This window comes from Narcine bancroftii, chromosome 3, assembly GCF_036971445.1.
Source record: "Narcine bancroftii isolate sNarBan1 chromosome 3, sNarBan1.hap1, whole genome shotgun sequence".
NCBI lineage: Eukaryota > Metazoa > Chordata > Chondrichthyes > Torpediniformes > Narcinidae > Narcine > Narcine bancroftii.
The window spans coordinates 372,639,370-372,660,551 of NC_091471.1; positions in this window are offsets into that span (position 1 = coordinate 372,639,370).

Consider the following 21,182-nt stretch of genomic DNA (forward strand, 5'->3'; position numbering starts at 1 on the left):
CCCCGGCTCTGATTCCCTGCATCAGATTCCCTGCCTCAGATTCCCTGCATCTGATTCCCCGCCTCTGATTCCCTGCCTCTGATTCCCCGCCTCTGATTCCCTGCCTCAGATTCCCTGCCTCAGATTCCCTGCCTCAGATTCCCTGCCTCTGATTCCCCGCCTTTGATTCCCCGCCTCATATTCCCCGCCTCTGATTCCCCGCCTCTGATTCCCCGCCTCTGATTCCCTGCCTCTGTTTCCCCGCCTCTGAATCCCCGCCTCTGATTCCCCGCCTCAGATTCCCCGGCTCTGATTCCCTGCCTGAGATTCCCTGCCTCAGATACCCTGCCTCAGATTCCCCGCCTCAGATTCCCCGTCTCAGATTCCCCGCCTCAGATTCCCCGCCTCAGATTCCCCGCCTCAGATTCCCCGCCTCAGATTCCCCGCCTCAGATTCCCCGCCTCAGATTCCCCGCCTCAGATTCCCCGCCTCAGATTCCCTGCCTCAGACTCCCTGCCTCTGATTGCCTGACTCTGATTCCCTGCCTCTGATTCCCTGCCTCTGATTCCCTGCCTCTGATTCCCTGCTCTGATTCCCTGCCTCTGATTCCCTGCCTCTAAATCCCTGCCTCTGATTCCCTGCCTCAGATTCCCTGCCTCAGATTCCTTTCCTCAGATTCCCTGCCTCTGTTTCCCCGCCTCTGATTCCCCACGTCTGATTCCCCACCTCAGAATCACCGCCTCTGATTCCCTGCCTGAGATTCCATGCCTCAGATTCCCCGCCTCAGATTCCCTGCCTCAGATTCCCCGCCTCAGATTCCACGCCTCAGATTCCCGCCTCAGATTCCCCGCCTCAGATTACCCTCCTCAGTTTCTCCGCCTCAGATTCCCCGCCTCAGATTCCCTGCCTCAGATTCCCTGCCTCAGATTCCCTGCCTCAGCTTCCCTTCATCAGATTCCCTGCCTCTGATTGCCTGCCTCTGATTCCCTGCCTCTGATTCCCTGCCTCTGATTCCCTGCCTCTGATTTCCTGCCTCTGATTCCCTGCCTCTGATTCCCTGCCTCTGATTCCGCACCTCTGATTCCACGCCTCTCTTTCCTTGTCTCTGATACCATGCCTCTGATTCCCTGCCTCTGATACCCTGCCTCTCTTTGCCTGCCTCTATTTCCGTGCCTCATTCTCTGCATCTAGTTTCCCACATCTCATTTGCCCCCTCTGATAACCCGCCTCTGATTCCATGCCTCTGATTCACTGCCTCAGATTCCGTGCCTCAGATTCCCCGACTCAGATTTACCGGCTCAGATTCCCCGCCTCAGATTCACTGCCTCAGATTCCCTTCCTCAGATTCCCTGCCTCAGATTCCCAGCCTCAGATTCCCTGTCTCCGATTCCCCGCCTCTGATTCCCCGCCTCTGATTCCCCGCCTCTGATTCCCAGCCTCTGAATCCCCGCCTCTGAATCCCCGCCTCAGATTCCCCGCCTCTGTTTCCCCGCCTCTGATTCCCCGCCACTGATTCCCCGCCTCTGATTCCACGCCTCTGATTCCCCGCCTCTGATTCCAGGCCTCTTATTCCCCGCCTCTGATTCCCCACCTCTGATTGCCTGCCACTGATTGCCCGCCTCTGATTCCCCGCCTCTGTTTCCCCGCCTCTGATTCCCCACCTCTGTCTGTATGCCTCTCTTTCGCCTCCGATTTTTCCCCTACACTCTTTCCTCGCCTCTCTTTCCCTCCCTCAATTTGAACAAATCTGTTTGATCTGTTCTGTGTACCTCATTTTCAACACACAAGTTCCAACCACTATGTTTCACCCATCACTTTCTCCGCCTCTATTTTTCCGCCTATGTTTACCCGCCTCTGTTTACCCACCTGTTTCACCGCCTCTGATTCCCCGCCTCTGATTCCCCACCTCTGTCTCGACGCCTCTCTTTCGCCTCCACTCTTTCCACTCCACGCTTTCCGTGCCTGTCTTTCCCTCCCTCAATTTCAACAACACTGTTTGATCTGTTTTGTGTACCTGATTTTAAACACACAAGTTCCAACCACTATGTTTTGCCCGCCTCTTTCCCCGCCGCTATTTATCCACCTATGTTTACCTGCCTCTGTTTACCCGCCTGTTTCCCCACCTCTGATTCCCCACCTTTCATTCCCCGCCTCTCTTTCCCTGCCTCTATTTCCGCGCCTCTTTCTCTGCCTCTCCTTCCCCACAACGCTTTTCCTCCCGCTGATTCCCCGCCTCTGATTCCCCGCCTCTGATTCCCTGCCTCTGATTCCCCGCCTCTGATTCCCTGCCTCAGATTCCCTGCCTCAGATACCCTGCCTCAGATTCCCTGCCTCTGATTCCCCGCCTCTGATTCCCAGCCTCTTATTCCCCGCCTCTGATTCCCCGCCTCTGATTCCCCGTGTCTGATTCAATGCATCAGATTCCCCGGCTCTGATTCCCTGCATCAGATTCCCTGCCTCAGATTCCCTGCCTCTGATTCCCCGCCTCTGATTCCCTGCCTCTGATTCCCCGCCTCTGATTCCTGCCTCAGATTCCCTGCCTCAGATTCCCTGCCTCAGATTTCCTGCTTCTGATTCCCCGCCTTTGATTCCCTGCCTCTTATTCCCCGCCTCTGATTCCCCGCATCTGATTCCCCGCCTCTGATTCCCTGCCTCTGATTCCCTGCCTCTGATTCCCTGCCTCTGATTCCCTGCCTCTTATTCCCTGCCTCTGATTCCCTGCCACTGATACCCCGCCTCCGATTCCACACCAATGTTTCACCGCCTCTGTTTCTCTGCCTCTTATTTCCCGGCTCAGATTCCCTGCCTCTGATTCCCTGCCTCTGATTCCGCACCTCTGATTCCACGCCTCTCTTTCCTTGTCTCTGATTCCACGCCTCTGATACCCTGCCTCTCTTTGCCTGCCTCTATTTCCGTGCCTCTTTCTCTGCATCTAGTTTCCCACATCTCATTTGCCCCCTCTGATAACCCGCCTCTGATTCCATGCCTCTGATTCACTGCCTCAGATTCTGTGCCTCAGATTCCCCGACTCAGATTTACCGACTCAGATTCCCCGCCTCAGATTCCCTGCCTCAGATTCCCTGCCTCAGATTCCCTGCCTCAGATTCCCTGCCTCAGATTCCCAGCCTCTGATTCCCCGCCTCTGATTCCCCGCCTCTTATTTCCCGCCTCTGATTTCCCGCCTCTGATTCCCCGCCTCTGATTCCCTGCCGCAGATTCCCCGGCTCTGATTCCCTGCATCAGATTCCCTGCCTCAGATTCCCTGCATCTGATTCCCCGCCTCTGATTCCCTGCCTCTGATTCCCCGCCTCTGATTCCCTGCCTCAGATTCCCTGCCTCAGATTCCCTGCCTCAGATTCCCTGCCTCTGATTCCCCGCCTTTGATTCCCCGCCTCATATTCCCCGCCTCTGATTCCCCGCCTCTGATTCCCCGCCTCTGATTCCCTGCCTCTGTTTCCCCGCCTCTGAATCCCCGCCTCTGATTCCCCGCCTCAGATTCCCCGGCTCTGATTCCCTGCCTGAGATTCCCTGCCTCAGATACCCCGCCTCAGATTCCCCGCCTCAGATTCCCCGTCTCAGATTCCCCGCCTCAGATTCCCCGCCTCAGATTCCCCGCCTCAGATTCCCCGCCTCAGATTCCCCGCCTCAGATTCCCCGCCTCAGATTCCCCGCCTCAGATTCCCCGCCTCAGATTCCCTGCCTCAGATTCCCTGCCTCTGATTGCCTGACTCTGATTCCCTGCCTCTGATTCCCTGCCTCTGATTCCCTGCCTCTGATTCCCTGCTCTGATTCCCTGCCTCTGATTCCCTGCCTCTAAATCCCTGCCTCTGATTCCCTGCCTCAGATTCCCTGCCTCAGATTCCTTTCCTCAGATTCCCTGCCTCTGTTTCCCCGCCTCTGATTCCCCACGTCTGATTCCCCACCTCAGATTCCCCGCCTCTGATTCCCTGCCTGAGATTCCATGCCTCAGATTCCCCGCCTCAGATTCCCTGCCTCAGATTCCCCGCCTCAGATTCCACGCCTCAGATTCCCCGCCTCAGATTACCCTCCTCAGTTTCTCCGCCTCAGATTCCCCGCCTCAGATTCCCTGCCTCAGATTCCCTGCCTCAGATTCCCTGCCTCAGCTTCCCTTCATCAGATTCCCTGCCTCTGATTGCCTGCCTCTGATTCCCTGCCTCTGATTCCCTGCCTCTGATTCCCTGCCTCTGATTTCCTGCCTCTGATTCCCTGCCTCTGATTCCCTGCCTCTTATTCCGCACCTCTGATTCCACGCCTCTCTTTCCTTGTCTCTGATTCCATGCCTCTGATTCCCTGCCTCTGATACCCTGCCTCTCTTTGCCTGCCTCTATTTCCGTGCCTCATTCTCTGCATCTAGTTTCCCACATCTCATTTGCCCCCTCTGATAACCCGCCTCTGATTCCATGCCTCTGATTCACTGCCTCAGATTCCGTGCCTCAGATTCCCCGACTCAGATTTACCGGCTCAGATTCCCCGCCTCAGATTCACTGCCTCAGATTCCCTTCCTCAGATTCCCTGCCTCAGATTCCCTGCCTCAGATTCCCTGTCTCCGATTCCCCGCCTCTGATTCCCCGCCTCTGATTCCCCGCCTCTGATTCCCAGCCTCTGAATCCCCGCCTCTGAATCCCCGCCTCAGATTCCCCGCCTCTGTTTCCCCGCCTCTGATTCCCCGCCACTGATTCCCCGCCTCTGATTCCACGCCTCTGATTCCCCGCCTCTGATTCCAGGCCTCTTATTCCCCGCCTCTGATTCCCCACCTCTGATTGCCTGCCACTGATTGCCCGCCTCTGATTCCCCGCCTCTGTTTCCCCGCCTCTGATTCCCCACCTCTGTCTGTATGCCTCTCTTTCGCCTCCGCTTTTTCCCCTACACTCTTTCCGCGCCTCTCTTTCCCTCCCTCAATTTGAACAAATCTGTTTGATCTGTTCTGTGTACCTCATTTTCAACACACAAGTTCCAACCACTATGTTTCACCCATCACTTTCCCCGCCTCTATTTTTCCGCCTATGTTTACCCGCCTCTGTTTACCCACCTGTTTCACCGCCTCTGATTCCCCGCCTCTGATTCCCCACCTCTGTCTCGACGCCTCTCTTTCGCCTCCACTCTTTCCACTCCACGCTTTCCGTGCCTGTTTTTCCCTCCCTCAATTTCAACAACACTGTTTGATCTGTTTTGTGTACCTGATTTTAAGCACACAAGTTCCAACCACTATGTTTTGCCCGCCTCTTTCCCCGCCGCTATTTATCCACCTATGTTTACCTGTCTCTGTTTACCCGCCTGTTTCCCCACCTCTGATTCCCCACCTTTCATTCCCCGCCTCTCTTTCCCTGCCTCTATTTCCGCGCCTCTTTCTCTGCCTCTCCTTCCCCACAACGCTTTTCCTCCCGCTGATTCCCCGCCTCTGATTCCCCGCCTCTGATTCCCTGCCTCTGATTCCCCGCCTCTGATTCCCTGCCTCAGATTCCCTGCCTCAGATTCCCTGCCTCAGATTCCCTGCCTCTGATTCCCCGCCTCTGATTCCCAGCCTCTTATTCCCCGCCTCTGATTCCCCGCCTCTGATTCCCCGTGTCTGATTCCCTGCATCAGATTCCCCGGCTCTGATTCCCTGCATCAGATTCCCTGCCTCAGATTCCCTGCCTCTGATTCCCCGCCTCTGATTCCCTGCCTCTGATTCCCCGCCTCTGATTCCTGCCTCAGATTCCCTGCCTCAGATTCCCTGCCTCAGATTTCCTGCTTCTGATTCCCCGCCTTTGATTCCCTGCCTCTTATTCCCCGCCTCTGATTCCCCGCATCTGATTCCCCGCCTCTGATTCCCTGCCTCTGATTCCCTGCCTCTGATTCCCTGCCTCTGATTCCCTGCCTCTTATTCCCTGCCTCTGATTCCCTGCCACTGATACCCCGCCTCCGATTCCACACCAATGTTTCACCGCCTCTGTTTCTCTGCCTCTTATTTCCCGGCTCAGATTCGCCGGCTCTGATTCCGCGCCTCTGATTCCACGCTTCTCTTTCCGTGTCTCTGATAGCCCGCCTCTGATTCCCCGCCTCTGATTCCCCACCTTTCATTCCCCGCCTCTCTTTCCCTGCCTCTATTTCCGCGCCTCTTTCTCTGCCTCTCTTTCTCCACATCTCTTTTCCTCCCACTGATTCCCCGCCTCTGATTCCCCGCCTCTGATTCCCTGCCTCTGATTCCCCGCCTCTGATTCCCTGCCTCAGATTCCCTGCCTCAGATTCCCTGCCTCAGAATCCCGGCCTCTGATTCCCCGCCTCTGATTCCCCGCCACTTATTCCCCGCCTCTGATTCCCCGCCTCTGATTCCCCGCCTCTGATTCCCTGCCTCAGATTCCCCGGCTCTGATTCCCTGCATCAGATTCCCTGCCTCAGATTCCCTGCCTCTGATTCCCCGCCTCTGATTCCCTGCCTCTGGTTCCCCACCTCTGATTCCCTGCCTCAGATTCCCTCCCTCAGATTCCCTGCCTCAGATTCCCTACCTCTGATTCCCCGCCTTTGATTCCCCGCCTCTTATTCCCCGCCTCTGATTCCCCACCTCTGATTCCCCGCCTCTGATTCCGTGCCTCTGTTTCCCCGCCTCTGATTCCCCGCCTCTGATTCCCTGCCTCAGATTCCCCGGCTCTGATTCCCTGCCTGAGATTCCCTGCCTCAGATACCCCGCCTCAGATTCCGCGCTTCAGATTCCCCACCTCAGATACCCCACCTCAGAATCCCCGCCTCAGATTCCCCGCCTCAGATTCCCCGCCTCAGATTCCCCGCCTCAGATTCCCCGCCTCAGATTCCCCGCCTCAGATTCCCCGCCTCAGATTCCCCGCCTCAGATTCCCCGCCTCAGATTCCCCGCCTCAGATTCCCTGCCTCTGATTCCCTGCCTCTGATTCCCTGCCTCTGATTCCCTGCCTCTGATTCCCTGCCTCTGATTCCCTGCCTCTAAATCCCTGCCTCTGATTCCCTGCCTCTGATTCCCTGCCTCTGATTCCGCGCCTCTGATTCCCCGCCTCTCTTTCCGTGTCTCTGATTCCCCGCCTCAGATTCCCTGCCTCAGATACCCTGCCTCTCTTTGCCTGCCTCTATTTCCGTGCCTCTTTCTCTGCATCTAGATTCCCACATCTGATTTGCCCCCTCTGATTACCCGCCTCAGATTCCATGCCTCTGATTCCCCGCCTCTGATTCCCCGCCTCTGATTCCCCGCCTCTGATTCCCTGCCTCAGATTCCTTTCCTCAGATTCACTGCCTCTGTTTCCCCGCCTCTGATTCCCCACGTCTGATTCCCCACCTCAGATTCCCCGCCTCTGATTCCCTGCCTGAGATTCCATTCCTCAGATTCCCCGCCTCAGATTCCCTGCCTCAGATTCCCCGCCTCAGATTCCCCACCTCAGATTCCCTGCCTCAGATTCCCCGCCTCAGATTCCCCTCCTCAGTTTCTCCGCCTCAGATTCCCCGCCTCAGATTCCCTGCCTCAGATTCCCTGCCTCAGATTCCCTGCCTCAGCTTCCCTTCATCTGATTCCCTTCATCTGATTCCCTCCCTCTGATTCCCTGCCTCTGATTCCCTGCCTCTGATTCCCTGCCTCTGATTCCCCGCCTCAGATTCCCTGCCTCAAATTCCCTGCCTCAGATTCCCTGGCTCAGATTTCCTGCCTCAGATTCCCTGCCTCTGATTGCCTGCCTCTGATTACCTGCCTCTGTTTCCCTGCCTCTGATTCCCTGCCTCTGATTCCCTGCCTCTGATTCCCTGCCTCTGATTCTCTGCCTCTGATTCCGCACCTCTAATTCCACGCCTCTCTTTCCTTGTCTCTGATTCCACGCCTCTGATTCCCTGCCTCTGATACCCTGCCTCTCTTTGCCTGCCTCTATTTCCGTGACTCATTCTCTGCATCTAGTTTCCCACATCTCATTTGCCCCCTCTGATAACCCGCCTCTGATTCCATGCCTCTGATTCACTGCCTCAGATTCCGTGCCTCAGATTCCCCGACTCAGATTTACCACCTCAGATTCCCCGCCTCAGATTCCGTGCCTCAGATTCACTGCCTCAGATTCCCTGCCTCAGATTCCCTGCCTCAGATTCCCTGTCTCCGATTCCCCGCCTCTGATTCCCCGCCTCTGATTCCCCGCCTCTGATTCCCAGCCTCTGAATCCCCGCCTCTGAATCCCCGCCTCTGATTCCCCGCCTCTGTCTCGACGCCTCTCTTTCGCCTCCACTCTTTCCACTCCACGCTTTCCGTGCCTGTCTTTCCCTCCCTCAATTTCAACAACACTGTTTGATCTGTTTTGTGTACCTGATTTTAAACACACAAGTTCCAACCACTATGTTTTGCCCGCCTCTTTCCCCGCCGCTATTTATCCACCTATGTTTACCTGCCTCTGTTTACCCGCCTGTTTCCCCACCTCTGATTCCCCACCTTTCATTCCCCGCCTCTCTTTCCCTGCCTCTATTTCCGCGCCTCTTTCTCTGCCTCTCCTTCCCCACAACGCTTTTCCTCCCGCTGATTCCCCGCCTCTGATTCCCCGCCTCTGATTCCCTGCCTCTGATTCCCCGCCTCTGATTCCCTGCCTCAGATTCCCTGCCTCAGATTCCCTGCCTCAGTTTCCCTGCCTCTGATTCCCCGCCTCTGATTCCCAGCCTCTTATTCCCCGCCTCTGATTCCCCGCCTCTGATTCCCTGCCTCAGATTCCCTGCCTCAGATTTCCTGCTTCTGATTCCCCGCCTTTGATTCCCTGCCTCTTATTCCCCGCCTCTGATTCCCCGCATCTGATTCCCCGCCTCTGATTCCCTGCCTCTGATTCCCTGCCTCTGATTCCCTGCCTCTGATTCCCTGCCTCTTATTCCCTGCCTCTGATTCCCTGCCACTGATACCCCGCCTCCGATTCCACACCAATGTTTCACCGCCTCTGTTTCTCAGCCTCTTATTTCCCGGCTCAGATTCGCCGGCTCTGATTCCGCGCCTCTGATTCCACGCTTCTCTTTCCGTGTCTCTGATAGCCCGCCTCTGATTCCCCGCCTCTGATTCCCCACCTTTCATTCCCCGCCTCTCTTTCCCTGCCTCTATTTCCGCGCCTCTTTCTCTGCCTCTCTTTCTCCACATCTCTTTTCCTCCCACTGATTCCCCGCCTCTGATTCCCCGCCTCTGATTCCCTGCCTCTGATTCCCCGCCTCTGATTCCCTGCCTCAGATTCCCTGCCTCAGATTCCCTGCCTCAGAATCCCGGCCTCTGATTCCCCGCCTCTGATTCCCCGCCACTTATTCCCCGCCTCTGATTCCCCGCCTCTGATTCCCCGCCTCTGATTCCCTGCCTCAGATTCCCCGGCTCTGATTCCCTGCATCAGATTCCCTGCCTCAGATTCCCTGCCTCTGATTCCCCGCCTCTGATTCCCTGCCTCTGGTTCCCCGCCTCTGATTCCCTGCCTCAGATTCCCTCCCTCAGATTCCCTGCCTCAGATTCCCTGCCTCTGATTCCCCGCCTTTGATTCTCCGCCTCTTATTCCCCGCCTCTGATTCCCCGCCTCTGATTCCCCGCCTCTGATTCCGTGCCTCTGTTTCCCCGCCTCTGATTCCCCGCCTCTGATTCCCCGCCTCAGACTCCCCGGCTCTGATTCCCTGCCTGAGATTCCCTGCCTCAGATACCCCGCCTCAGATTCCGCGCTTCAGATTCCCCGCCTCAGATACCCCTCCTCAGAATCCCCGCCTCAGATTCCCCGCCTCAGATTACCCGCCTCAGATTCCCCGCCTCAGATTCCCCGCCTCAGATTCCCCGCCTCAGATTCCCCGCCTCAGATTCCCCGCCTCAGATTCCCCGCCTCAGATTCCCCGCCTCAGATTCCCTGCCTCTGATTCCCTGCCTCTGATTCCCTGCCTCTGATTCCCTGCCTCTGATTCCCTGCCTCTGATTCCCTGCCTCTGATTCCCTGCCTCTGATTCCCTGCCTCTAAATCCTTGCCTCTGATTCCCTGCCTCTGATTCCCTGCCTCTGATTCCGCGCCTCTGATTCCCCGCCTCTCTTTCCGTGTCTCTGATTCCCCGCCTCAGATTCCCTGCCTCAGATACCCTGCCTCTCTTTGCCTGCCTCTATTTCCGTGCCTCTTTCTCTGCATCTAGATTCCCACATCTGATTTGCCCCCTCTGATTACCCGCCTCTGATTCCATGCCTCTGATTCCCCGCCTCTGATTCCCCGCCTCTGATTCCCCGCCTCTGATTCCCTGCCTCAGATTCCCTGCCTCAGATTCCTTTCCTCAGATTCCCTGCCTCTGTTTCCCCGCCTCTGATTCCCCACGTCTGATTCCCCACCTCAGATTCCCCGCCTCTGATTCCCTGCCTGAGATTCCATTCCTCAGATTCCCCGCCTCAGATTCCCTGCCTCAGATTCCCCGCCTCAGATTCCCCACCTCAGATTCCCTGCCTCAGATTCCCCGCCTCAGATTCCCCTCCTCAGTTTCTCCGCCTCAGATTCCCCGCCTCAGATTCCCCGCCTCTGATTCCCTGCCTCAGATTCCCTGCCTCAGATTCCCTGCCTCAGATTCCGGGCCTCTGATTTCCCGCCTCTGATTCCACGCCACTTATTCCCCGCCTCTGATTCCCCGCCTCTGTTTCCCCGCCTCTGATTCCCCACCACTGATTCCCCGCCTCTGATTCCACGCCTCTGATTCCCCGCCTCTGATTCCAGGCCTCTTATTCCCCGCCTCTGATTCCCCACCTCTGATTGCCTGCCACTGATTGCCCGCCTCTGATTCCCGGCCTCTGTTTCCCCGCCTCTGATTCCCCACCTCTGTCTGTATGCCTCTCTTTCGCCTCCGCTTTTTCCCCTACACTCTTTCCGCGCCTCTCTTTCCCTCCCTCAATTTGAACAAATCTGTTTGATCTGTTCTGTGTACCTCATTTTCAACACACAAGTTCCAACCACTATGTTTCACCCATCACTTTCCCCGCCTCTATTTTTCCGCCTATGTTTACCCGCCTCTGTTTACCCACCTGTTTCACCGCCTCTGATTCCCTGCCTCTGATTCCCCACCTCTGTCTCGACGCCTCTCTTTCGCCTCCACTCTTTCCACTCCACTCTTTCCGTGCCTGTCTTTCCCTCCCTCAATTTCAACAACACTGTTTGATCTGTTTTGTGTACCTGATTTTAAACACACAAGTTCCAACCACTATGTTTTGCCCGCCTCTTTCCCCGCCGCTATTTATCCACCTATGTTTATCTGCCTCTGTTTACCCGCCTGTTTCCCCACCTCTGATTCCCCACCTTTCATTCCCCGCCTCTCTTTCCCTGCCTCTATTTCCGCGCCTCTTTCTCTGCCTCTCCTTCCCCACAACGCTTTTCCTCCCGCTGATTCCCCGCCTCTGATTCCCTGCCTCTGATTCCCCGCCTCTGATTCCCTGCCTCAGATTCCCTGCCTCAGATTCCCTGCCTCAGATTCCCTGCCTCTGATTCCCCGCCTCTGATTCCCAGCCTCTTATTCCCCGCCTCTGATTCCCCGCCTCTGATTCCCTGCCTCAGATTCCCTGCCTCAGATTTCCTGCTTCTGATTCCCCGCCTTTGATTCCCTGCCTCTTATTCCCCGCCTCTGATTCCCCGCATCTGATTCCCCGCCTCTGATTCCCTGCCTCTGATTCCCTGCCTCTGATTCCCTGCCTCTGATTCCCTGCCTCTTATTCCCTGCCTCTGATTCCCTGCCACTGATACCCCGCCTCCGATTCCACACCAATGTTTCACCGCCTCTGTTTCTCAGCCTCTTATTTCCCGGCTCAGATTCGCCGGCTCTGATTCCGCGCCTCTGATTCCACGCTTCTCTTTCCGTGTCTCTGATAGCCCGCCTCTGATTCCCCGCCTCTGATTCCCCACCTTTCATTCCCCGCCTCTCTTTCCCTGCCTCTATTTCCGCGCCTCTTTCTCTGCCTCTCTTTCTCCACATCTCTTTTCCTCCCACTGATTCCCCGCCTCTGATTCCCCGCCTCTGATTCCCTGCCTCTGATTCCCCGCCTCTGATTCCCTGCCTCAGATTCCCTGCCTCAGATTCCCTGCCTCAGAATCTCGGCCTCTGATTCCCCGCCTCTGATTCCCCGCCACTTATTCCCCGCCTCTGATTCCCCGCCTCTGATTCCCCGCCTCTGATTCCCTGCCTCAGATTCCCCGGCTCTGATTCCCTGCATCAGATTCCCTGCCTCAGATTCCCTGCCTCTGATTCCCCGCCTCTGATTCCCTGCCTCTGGTTCCCCGCCTCTGATTCCCTGCCTCAGATTCCCTCCCTCAGATTCCCTGCCTCAGATTCCCTGCCTCTGATTCCCCGCCTTTGATTCTCCGCCTCTTATTCCCCGCCTCTGATTCCCCGCCTCTGATTCCCCGCCTCTGATTCCGTGCCTCTGTTTCCCCGCCTCTGATTCCCCGCCTCTGATTCCCCGCCTCAGACTCCCCGGCTCTGATTCCCTGCCTGAGATTCCCTGCCTCAGATACCCCGCCTCAGATTCCGCGCTTCAGATTCCCCGCCTCAGATACCCCTCCTCAGAATCCCCGCCTCAGATTCCCCGCCTCAGATTACCCGCCTCAGATTCCCCGCCTCAGATTCCCCGCCTCAGATTCCCCTCCTCAGATTCCCCACCTCAGATTCCCCGCCTCAGATTCCCCGCCTCAGATTCCCCGCCTCAGATTCCCTGCCTCTGATTCCCTGCCTCTGATTCCCTGCCTCTGATTCCCTGCCTCTGATTCCCTGCCTCTGATTCCCTGCCTCTGATTCCCTGCCTCTGATTCCCTGCCTCTAAATCCTTGCCTCTGATTCCCTGCCTCTGATTCCCTGCCTCTGATTCCGCGCCTCTGATTCCCCGCCTCTCTTTCCGTGTCTCTGATTCCCCGCCTCAGATTCCCTGCCTCAGATACCCTGCCTCTCTTTGCCTGCCTCTATTTCCGTGCCTCTTTCTCTGCATCTAGATTCCCACATCTGATTTGCCCCCTCTGATTACCCGCCTCTGATTCCATGCCTCTGATTCCCCGCCTCTGATTCCCCGCCTCTGATTCCCCGCCTCTGATTCCCTGCCTCAGATTCCCTGCCTCAGATTCCTTTCCTCAGATTCCCTGCCTCTGTTTCCCCGCCTCTGATTCCCCACGTCTGATTCCCCACCTCAGATTCCCCGCCTCTGATTCCCTGCCTGAGATTCCATTCCTCAGATTCCCCGCCTCAGATTCCCTGCCTCAGATTCCCCGCCTCAGATTCCCCACCTCAGATTCCCTGCCTCAGATTCCCCGCCTCAGATTCCCCTCCTCAGTTTCTCCGCCTCAGATTCCCCGCCTCAGATTCCATGCCTCAGATTCCCTGCCTCAGATTCCCTGCCTCTGATTCCCTGCCTCTGATTCCCTGCCTCTGATTCCCCGCCTCAGATTCCCTGCCTCAAATTCCCTGCCTCAGATTCCCTGCCTCAGATTTCCTGCCTCAGATTCCCTGCCTCTGATTGCCTGCCTCTGATTCCCTGCCTCTGTTTCAATGCCTCTGATTCCCTGCCTCTGATTCCCTGCCTCTGATTCCCTGCCTCTGATTCCCTGCCTCTGATTCCGCACCTCTAATTCCACGCCTCTCTTTCCTTGTCTCTGATTCCACGCCTCTGATTCCCTGCCTCTGATACCCTGCCTCTCTTTGCCTGCCTCTATTTCCGTGACTCATTCTCTGCATCTAGTTTCCCACATCTCATTTGCCCCCTCTGATAACCCGCCTCTGATTCCATGCCTCTGATTCACTGCCTCAGATTCCGTGCCTCAGATTCCCCGACTCAGATTTACCGCCTCAGATTCCCCGCCTCAGATTCCGTGCCTCAGATTCACTGCCTCAGATTCCCCGCCTCAGATTCCGTGCCTCAGATTCACTGCCTCAGATTCCCTGCCTCAGATTCCCTGCCTCAGATTCCCTGTCTCCGATTCCACGCCTCTGATTCCCCGCCTCTGATTCCCCGCCTCTGATTCCCAGCCTCTGAATCCCCGCCTCTGAATCCCCGCCTCTGATTCCCCGCCTCTGTTTCCCCGCCTCTGATTCCCCGCCACTGATTCCCCGCCTCTGATTCCACGCCTCTGATTCCCCGCATCTGATTCCAGGCCTCTTATTCCCCGCCTCTGATTCCCCACCTCTGATTGCCTGCCACTGATTGCCCGCCTCTGATTCCCCGCCTCTGTTTCCCCGCCTCTGATTCCCCACCTCTGTCTGTATGCCTCTCTTTCGCCTCCGCTTTTTCCCCTACACTCTTTCCGTGCCTCTCTTTCCCTCCCTCAATTTCAACAACTCTGTTTGGTCTGTTCTGTGTACCTCATTTTCAACACACAAGTTCCAACCACTATGTTTCACCCATCACTTTCCACGCCTCTATTTTTCCACCTATGTTTACCCGCCTCTGTTTACCCACCTGTTTCACCGCCTCTGATTCCCCGCCTCTGATTCCCCACCTCTGTCTCGACGCCTCTCTTTCGCCTCCACTCTTTCCACTCCACTCTTTCCGTGCCTGTCTTTCCCTCCCTCAATTTCAACAACACTGTTTGATCTGTTTTGTGTACCTGATTTTAAACACACAAGTTCCAACCACTATGTTTTGCCCGCCTCTTTCCCCGCCGCTATTTATCCACCTATGTTTATCTGCCTCTGTTTACCCGCCTGTTTCCCCACCTCTGATTCCCCACCTTTCATTCCCCGCCTCTCTTTCCCTGCCTCTATTTCCGCGCCTCTTTCTCTGCCTCTCCTTCCCCACAACGCTTTTCCTCCCGCTGATTCCCCGCCTCTGATTCCCTGCCTCTGATTCCCCGCCTCTGATTCCCTGCCTCAGATTCCCTGCCTCAGATTCCCTGCCTCAGATTCCCTGCCTCTGATTCCCCGCCTCTGATTCCCAGCCTCTTATTCCCCGCCTCTGATTCCCCGCCTCTGATTCCCTGCCTCAGATTCCCTGCCTCAGATTTCCTGCTTCTGATTCCCCGCCTTTGATTCCCTGCCTCTTATTCCCCGCCTCTGATTCCCCGCATCTGATTCCCCGCCTCTGATTCCCTGCCTCTGATTCCCTGCCTCTGATTCCCTGCCTCTGATTCCCTGCCTCTTATTCCCTGCCTCTGATTCCCTGCCACTGATACCCCGCCTCCGATTCCACACCAATGTTTCACCGCCTCTGTTTCTCAGCCTCTTATTTCCCGGCTCAGATTCGCCGGCTCTGATTCCGCGCCTCTGATTCCACGCTTCTCTTTCCGTGTCTCTGATAGCCCGCCTCTGATTCCCCGCCTCTGATTCCCCACCTTTCATTCCCCGCCTCTCTTTCCCTGCCTCTATTTCCGCGCCTCTTTCTCTGCCTCTCTTTCTCCACATCTCTTTTCCTCCCACTGATTCCCCGCCTCTGATTCCCCGCCTCTGATTCCCTGCCTCTGATTCCCCGCCTCTGATTCCCTGCCTCAGATTCCCTGCCTCAGATTCCCTGCCTCAGAATCCCGGCCTCTGATTCCCCGCCTCTGATTCCCCGCCACTTATTCCCCGCCTCTGATTCCCCGCCTCTGATTCCCCGCCTCTGATTCCCTGCCTCAGATTCCACGGCTCTGATTCCCTGCATCAGATTCCCTGCCTCAGATTCCCTGCCTCTGATTCCCCGCCTCTGATTCCCTGCCTCTGGTTCCCCGCCTCTGATTCCCTGCCTCAGATTCCCTCCCTCAGATTCCCTGCCTCAGATTCCCTGCCTCTGATTCCCCGCCTTTGATTCTCCGCCTCTTATTCCCCGCCTCTGATTCCCCGCCTCTGATTCCCCGCCTCTGATTCCGTGCCTCTGTTTCCCCGCCTCTGATTCCCCGCCTCTGATTCCCCGCCTCAGACTCCCCGGCTCTGATTCCCTGCCTGAGATTCCCTGCCTCAGATACCCCGCCTCAGATTCCGCGCTTCAGATTCCCCGCCTCAGATACCCCTCCTCAGAATCCCCGCCTCAGATTCCCCGCCTCAGATTACCCGCCTCAGATTCCCCGCCTCAGATTCCCCGCCTCAGATTCCCCGCCTCAGATTCCCCACCTCAGATTCCCCGCCTCAGATTCCCCGCCTCAGATTCCCCGCCTCAGATTCCCTGCCTCTGATTCCCTGCCTCTGATTCCCTGCCTCTGATTCCCTGCCTCTGATTCCCTGCCTCTGATTCCCTGCCTCTGATTCCCTGCCTCTGATTCCCTGCCTCTAAATCCTTGCCTCTGATTCCCTGCCTCTGATTCCCTGCCTCTGATTCCGCGCCTCTGATTCCCCGCCTCTCTTTCCGTGTCTCTGATTCCCCGCCTCAGATTCCCTGCCTCAGATACCCTGCCTCTCTTTGCCTGCCTCTATTTCCGTGCCTCTTTCTCTGCATCTAGATTCCCACATCTGATTTGCCCCCTCTGATTACCCGCCTCTGATTCCATGCCTCTGATTCCCCGCCTCTGATTCCCCGCCTCTGATTCCCCGCCTCTGATTCCCTGCCTCAGATTCCCTGCCTCAGATTCCTTTCCTCAGATTCCCTGCCTCTGTTTCCCCGCCTCTGATTCCCCACGTCTGATTCCCCACCTCAGATTCCCCGCCTCTGATTCCCTGCCTGAGATTCCATTCCTCAGATTCCCCGCCTCAGATTCCCTGCCTCAGATTCCCCGCCTCAGATTCCCCACCTCAGATTCCCTGCCTCAGATTCCCCGCCTCAGATTCCCCTCCTCAGTTTCTCCGCCTCAGATTCCCCGCCTCAGATTCCATGCCTCAGATTCCCTGCCTCAGATTCCCTGCCTCTGATTCCCTGCCTCTGATTCCCTGCCTCTGATTCCCCGCCTCAGATTCCCTGCCTCAAATTCCCTGCCTCAGATTCCCTGCCTCAGATTTCCTGCCTCAGATTCCCTGCCTCTGATTGCCTGCCTCTGATTCCCTGCCTCTGTTTCAATGCCTCTGATTCCCTGCCTCTGATTCCCTGCCTCTGATTCCCTGCCTCTGATTCCCTGCCTCTGATTCCGCACCTCTAATTCCACGCCTCTCTTTCCTTGTCTCTGATTCCACGCCTCTGATTCCCTGCCTCTGATACCCTGCCTCTCTTTGCCTGCCTCTATTTCCGTGACTCATTCTCTGCATCTAGTTTCCCACATCTCATTTGCCCCCTCTGATAACCCGCCTCTGATTCCATGCCTCTGATTCACTGCCTCAGATTCCGTGCCTCAGATTCCCCGACTCAGATTTACCGCCTCAGATTCCCCGCCTCAGATTCCGTGCCTCAGATTCACTGCCTCAGATTCCCCGCCTCAGATTCCGTGCCTCAGATTCACTGCCTCAGATTCCCTGCCTCAGATTCCCTGCCTCAGATTCCCTGTCTCCGATTCCACGCCTCTGATTCCCCGCCTCTGATTCCCCGCCTCTGATTCCCAGCCTCTGAATCCCCGCCTCTGAATCCCCGCCTCTGATTCCCCGCCTCTGTTTCCCCGCCTCTGATTCCCCGCCACTGATTCCCCGCCTCTGATTCCACGCCTCTGATTCCCCGCATCTGATTCCAGGCCTCTTATTCCCCGCCTCTGATTCCCCACCTCTGATTGCCTGCCACTGATTGCCCGCCTCTGATTCCCCGCCTCTGTTTCCCCGCCTCTGATTCCCCACCTCTGTCTGTATGCCTCTCTTTCGCCTCCGCTTTTTCCCCTACACTCTTTCCGTGCCTCTCTTTCCCTCCCTCAATTTCAACAACTCTGTTTGGTCTGTTCTGTGTACCTCATTTTCAACACACAAGTTCCAACCACTATGTTTCACCCATCACTTTCCACGCCTCTATTTTTCCACCTATGTTTACCCGCCTCTGTTTACCCACCTGTTTCACCGCCTCTGATTCCCCGCCTCTGATTCCCCACCTCTGTCTCGACGCCTCTCTTTCGCCTCCACTCTTTCCACTCCACTCTTTCCGTGCCTGTCTTTCCCTCCCTCAATTTCAACAACACTGTTTGATCTGTTTTGTGTACCTCATTTTAAACACACAAGTTCCAACCACTATGTTTTGCCCGCCTCTTTCCCCGCCGCTATTTATCCACCTATGTTTACATGCCTCTGTTTACCCGCCTGTTTCCCCACCTCTGATTCCCCACCTTTCATTCCCCGCCTCTCTTTCCCTGCCTCTATTTCCGCGCCTCTTTCTCTGCCTCCCTTTCCCCACAACGCTTTTCCTCCCGCTGATTCCCCGCCTCTGATTCCCCGCCTCTGATTCCCTGCCTCAGATTCCCTGCCTCAGATTCCCTGCCTCTGATTCCCCGCCTCTGATTCCCCGCCTCTTATTCCCCGCCTCTGATTCCCCGCCTCTGATTCCCCGTGTCTGATTCCCTGCCTCAGATTCCCCGGCTCTGATTCCCTGCATCAGATTCCCTGCCTCAGATTCCCTGCCTCTGATTCCCCGCCTCTGATTCCCTGCCTCTGATTCCCCGCCTCTGATTCCTGCCTCAGATTCCCTGCCTCAGATTCCCTGCCTCAGATTTCCTGCTTCTGATTCCCCGCCTTTGATTCCCTGCCTCTTATTCCCCGCCTCTGATTCCCCGCATCTGATTCCCCGTCTCTGATTCCCTGCCTCTGATTCCCTGCCTCTGATTCCCTGCCTCTGATTCCCTGCCTCTTCTTCCCTGCCTCTGATTCCCTGCCACTGATACCCCGCCTCCGATTCCACACCAATGTTTCACCGCCTCTGTTTCTCTGCCTCTTATTTCCCGGCTCAGATTCGCCGGCTCTGATTCCGCGCCTCTGATTCCACGCTTCTCTTTCCGTGTCTCTGATAGCCCGCCTCTGATTCCCCGCCTCTGATTCCCCACCTTCCATTCCCCGCCTCTCTTTCCCTGCCTCTATTTCCGCGCCTCTTTCTCTGCCTCTCTTTCTCCACATCTCTTTTCCTCCCTCTGATTCCCCGCCTCTGATTCCCCGCCTCTGATTCCCTGCCTCTGATTCCCCGCCTCTGATTCCCTGCCTCAGATTCCCTGCCTCAGATTCCCTGCCTCAGATTCCCGGGCTCTGATTCCCCGCCTCTGATTCCACGCCACTTATTCCCCGCCTCTGATTCCCCGCCTCTGATTCCCCGCCTCTGATTCCCTGCCTCAGATTCCCCGGCTCTGATTCCCTGCATCAGATTCCCTGCCTCAGATTCCCTGCCTCTGATTCCCCGCCTCTGATTCCCTGCCTCTGACTCCCCGCCTCTGATTCCCTGCCTCAGATTCCCTGCCTCAGATTCCCTGCCTCAGATTCCCCGCCTCAGATTCCCCGCCTCAGATGCCCCGCCTCAGATTCCCCGCCTCAGATTCCCCGCCACAGATTCCCTGCCTCTGATTCCCCGCCTCTGATTCCCCGCCTCTGATTCCCTGCCTCAGATTCCCCGGCTCTGATTCCCTGCATCAGATTCCCTGCCTCAGATTCCCTGCCTCTGATTCCCCGCCTCTGATTCCCTGCCTCTGACTCCCCGGCTCTGATTCCCTGCCTCAGATTCCCTGCCTCAGATTCCCTGCCTCTGATTCCCCGCCTTTGATTCCCCGCCTCTTATTCCCCGCCTCTGATTCCCCGCCTCTGATTCCCTGCCTCTGTTTCCCCGCCTCTGAATCCCCCACTCAGATTCCCCGCCTCAGATACCCCGCCTCAGAATCCCCGCCTCAGATTCCCCGCCTCAGATTCCCCGCCTCAGATTCCACGCCTCAGATTCCCCGCCTCAGATTCCCCGCCTCAGATTCCCCGCCTCAGATTCCCCGCCTCAGATTCCCCGCCTCAGATTCCCTGCCTCAGATTCCCTGCCTCTGATTGCCTGCCTCTGATTCCCTGCCTCTAAATCCCTGCCTCTGATTCCCTGCCTCTAAATCCCTGCCTCTGATTCCCTGCCTCTGATTTCCTGCCTCTGATTCCGCGCCTCTGATTCCCCGCCTCTCTTTCCGTGTCTCTGATTCCCCGCCTCAGATTCCCTGCCTCAGATACCCTGCCTCTCTTTGCCTGCCTCTATTTCCGTGCCTCTTTCTCTGCATCTAGTTTCCCACATCTCATTTGCCCCCTCTGATTACCCGCCTCTGGTTCCATGCCTCTGATTCCCCGCCTCTGATTCCCCGCCTCTGATTCCCCGCCTCTGATTCCCTGCCTCAGATTCCCTGCCTCAGATTCCTTTCCTCAGATTCCCTGCCTCTGTTTCCCTGCCTCTGATTCCCCACATCTGATTCCCCACCTCAGATTCCCCGGCTCTGATTCCCTGCCTGAGATTCCATGCCTCAGATTCGCCGCCTCAGATTCCCTGCCTCAGATTCCCCGCCTCAGATTCCCCGCCTCAGATGCCCCGCCTCAGATTCCCCGCCTCAGATTCCCCGCCTCAGATTCCCCGCCTCAGTTTCTCCACCTCAGATTCCCCGCCTCAGATTCCCTGCCTCAGATTCCCTGCCTCAGATTCCCTGCCTCAGCTTCCCTTCATCTGATTCCCTTCATCTGATTCCCTGCCTCTGATTCCCTGCCTCTGATTCCCTGCCTCTGATTCCCCGCCTCTGATTCCCCGCCTCAGATTCCCTGCCTCAGATTCCCTGCCTCAGATTCCCTGCCTCAGATTGACTGCCTCAGAGTCCCTGCATCTGATTGCCTGCCTCTGATACCCTGCCTCTCTTTGCCTGCCTCTATTTCCGTGCCTCTTTCTCTGCATCTAGTTTCCCACATCTCATTTGCCCCCTCTGATAACCCGCCTCTGATTCCATGCCTCTGATTCACTGCCTCAGATTCTGTGCCTCAGATTCCCCGACTCAGATTTACTGACTCAGATTCCCCGCCTCAGATTCCCTGCCTCAGATTCCCTGCCTCAGATTCCCTGCCTCAGATTCCCTGTCTCCGATTCCCCGCCTCTGATACCCCGCCTCCGATTCCACACCAATGTTTCACAGCCTCTGTTTCTCTGCCTCTTATTTCCCGGCTCAGATTCGCCAGCTCTGATTCCGCGCCTCTGATACCACGCTTCTCTTTCCGTGTCTCTGATAGCCCGCCTCTGATTCCCCGCCTCTGATTCCCCACCTTTCATTCCCCACCTCTCTTTCCCGGCCTCTATTTCCGCACCTCTTTCTCTGCCTCTCTTTCCCCACATCTCTTTTCCTCCCGCAGATTCCCCGCCTCTGATTCCCTGCCTCTGATTCCCTGCCTCTGATTCCCCGCCTCTGATTCCCTGCCTCAGATTCCCTGCCTCAGATTCCCTGCCTCAGATTCCCAGCCTCTGATTCCCCG